This window comes from Pseudophryne corroboree, chromosome 2 (genome assembly GCF_028390025.1).
Source record: "Pseudophryne corroboree isolate aPseCor3 chromosome 2, aPseCor3.hap2, whole genome shotgun sequence".
Taxonomy (NCBI): Eukaryota; Metazoa; Chordata; class Amphibia; order Anura; family Myobatrachidae; genus Pseudophryne; species Pseudophryne corroboree.
Window position 1 is genome coordinate 674,521,452 of NC_086445.1, and position 3,423 is coordinate 674,524,874.

The 3,423-nt window shown below is 48.2% G+C and overlaps 1 pseudogene; it reads right to left on the reverse strand.

Moving 5' to 3' along the window:
• Window positions 1-670: 670 nt before the first annotated feature.
• On the reverse strand, window positions 671-789 carry LOC135051429 (5S ribosomal RNA; annotated as a pseudogene).
• Between the last annotated feature and the right edge of the window lie 2,634 nt (window positions 790-3,423).

The following is a 3,423-nucleotide window of genomic DNA, read 5'->3' on the forward strand; positions in this document are numbered from 1 at the left end:
CGCTAACCGGGATGCCGGCTTAGTACTCACCACTCTTCTGGCTGTTTGGGGTGGCGGCGTGCTGCAGGAATGTACGCTTGCCATGGTGGGGCTTGCAAATAGTTCCCTCAGGAGCTAGTGTCCGGTCAGCGGGGAACGGGACCATTAACCCCCCCAAGTCCCACGAAGCAGGCAGACTGGTGCCATTTAGTCCTGCCTGAAAATAACAAACAAAATAAATGCAGAACACTCTTCAAGAGCTTCCAGCGACATGACCGACTCCTCCGGACACATTTTCGAAACGGAGTCTGGAGGGAGGAGCCAGCGCACACTATCAAATTATTAAAGTGCCTAAGGCTCCTAGTGGACCAGTCTATACCCCATGGTACTAAATGGATTCCCAGTATTCCCAAGGACGTAAGAGAAAATGGAACGTAAAGTCTCCATATGAAACCCGAGGCACCCAAATGTACTTATTCAGCGCTTTGAGATTGAGCATGGGCCGGAACGACCCATTTGGCTTCTGGACTAGAAACGGGTTGGAATAAAACCTTGTCCTCGTTGTGCAGGAGGAACTGGAATTATCACTGCTGACTGAAGCAATGTCTGAACTGCCTCTTGCAAAACCCTGGTCTTCGTTTCCACTGAAGATGGGCTGATACAAACTTTTAATGAGGGTGTTTCTTGAAAACACCTACAGTACCTGGTATTCCCATGTGGTTTACCATCCAAGTACTAACCAGAACCAACACTGCTTAGCTTCCAAAATCAGATAAGATTGGGCATGTCCAGTGTGGTGTGGCTGTAGATCATAACCATGAGATACCACTTCTTGCACCCAGGCATCTGTAGTAGACTGCTGACATATCTATGCAAACTGAAGTCAGCCTCCCACCCTGGGTTCCCTCAAGTGGAGGCCCGCACCATCAGGCTGATGGCTTATCTTCAGATTTGAAAACCAGTCCTCTAGTAGCCCAATACCTTTTAGTCTTACCAGACTTGTTGGATTGGGTCTGTTTGCCATTATTTCCTTTTGCTTTTCCTCGATTCCGAAAGGACTGAAAAGCTGGAAACTAGCCTTGAATTTATCTGTGAAAGGAAAACTTCTTTCTTAAATACTGTTTAATTCTTTCCCAAAAAGAGTATCTCCAGTAAACAAGAATAAGACTCCAGAACCTTCCTGGATTCCGAGACAACCTACTCTGCGAGTTGCTAATGCTGAAGGTGATGCCTGAGAGGCAATTGTACCCATATCCAGAACCGCTTATCGCTGCCTGTTTGATATGTGCAATAAGGAAATTTATGGTAGACTTACCAAGGTTAAATCTCTTTCTGCAAGGTACACTGGGTTCCACAGGGAATACATCGGGGTGTAGAGATGGATCTTTATCCAGAGGCACCAACAGGCTAAAGCTTTAGACTGTCTCAGGATGTATTGCAGGGCCTCCTCTATATAACCCCGCCTCCAGGCACTGTGAGCTCAGTTTTAGTTAACCAGTCCAATGCAGAAGCAGGTAAAAGAGAAGGCATATGTTAGTCACATAGAACCACGTTCTCACGACAGGAGAAGGGACCAGCGGCTAATGCCATACAAACCCAAAGAAGCTAAGTGCGTCAGGGTGGGTGCCCTGTGGAACCCAGTGTACCTCGCAGAAAGATTTAACCATGGCAAGTCTACCATAAATCTCCTTTTCTGCAGCAGGGTACACTGGGTTCCACAGGGAATACATCGGGGATGTCCTAAAGCAGTTCCTCAAGTGAGGGGATGCACCTTAGCGGGTATAAGAACCCAGCGTCCAAAGGAAGCATCCTGGGAGGCGGAAGTATCAAAGGCATAGAACCTAATGAAAGTGCTCACTGAGGACCAAGTAGCCGCCTTGCACAATTGTTCTGCGGACGCGCCACGGCGGGCCGCCCAAGAAGGTCCAACAGACCGAGTAGAATGGGCCTTAATAGCAGCAGGAGCCGGGAGCCCAGCCTGTGCATAAGCTTGTGCAACCACCATTCTAATCCATCTGTCCAAGGTTTACTTATTCGCAGGCCAGCTACATTTGTGGAAACCAAACAGTACAAAAAGGGTATCTGACCCCCTGATAGAGGAAGTCCTCTCCACAAACACGGAGAGCCCTTATCATATCCAAAGACTGTTCTTTGGAGGACAAGTCAGAAGAGATGAAGGCCGGAACCACAATCTCTTGGTTAAGGTGAAAAGATGACACCACCTTAGGCAAAATTACCGGGGCGAGTTCGGAGAACTGCGCGGTCACGATTAAATATCAAAAAGGGTGGATGACAGGACAAAGCGCCTAAGTCAGATACCCTTCTGGCAGAGGCAATAGCCAATAAGAAAAGGACCTTAGCTGTAAGCCATTTAAGGTCCACAGACTCAAGAGGTTCAAAAGGAGACTCTTGCAGGGCATTCATGACAACAGACAAATCCCATGGAGCCACAGGAGGGACATAGGGAGGCTGAATCCAGAATACGCCCTGAGTGAATGTATGAACGTACAGTATAGACGCAATTTTTCTCTGAAACAGACAAATCCCATGGAGCCACAGGAGGGACATAGGGAGGCTGAATCCAGAATACGCACTGAGTGAATGTATGAACGTACAGTATAGACGCAATTTTTCTCTGAAACCACATTGACAAGGCAGATATGTGAACCTTGAGGGAGGCCAGACGAAGACCTAAATCCAGACCTTGCTGCAAAAAAGCCAGAAGTCTGGAAGTACTAAACTTGTAAGCATCGTAATTCTTAGCAGCAGACCAGGTAAAGTAAGAATTCCAGACCCTATAATAAATTCATACAGAAGCCGGTTTGCAGGCCTTTAGCATAGTTTGGATAACCGCCTCAGAGAATCCTTTGGACCTCAGGAGTAAAGCTTCAAGAGCCACGCCATCAAAGCCAGTCTGGCCAGGTCCGGGTAGACACAAGGGGCCTGAAAGAGGCGGTCTGGGCATTGAGGAAGTAGAAGAGGATGCTCTATCGATAGAACCTGCAGGTCTGACAACCAATGTCGTCTGGGCCACGCTGGAGCTACTAGAAGTAGTATTCCTCCTTCTTGTTTGAACTTCCGTAGTACCCTGGGCAGGAGTGACACTGGAGGGAACATGTAGGGCAGACGAAAGTTCCATGGGATTGCCAGTGCATCCACGAACGCTGCTTGAGTATCCCTTGTTCTTGATCTGAAGACCAGAACTTTGTGATTGTGTCGAGACGCCATCAGGTCTTTATCTGGTAGGCCCCACATGTCCACTAGGAGTTGAAAGACTTCTGGATGAAGACTCCACTCTCCGGCGTGCACGTCCTAACAACTGAGGAAGTCCGCTTCCCAGTTGAAGACCCCCTTAATGAATACTGTCGATATTGCTGGCAGATGGCGTTCCGCCCAATAAAGGATTTTGGACACTTCCATCATAGCCATGCGGCTTCGAGTGCC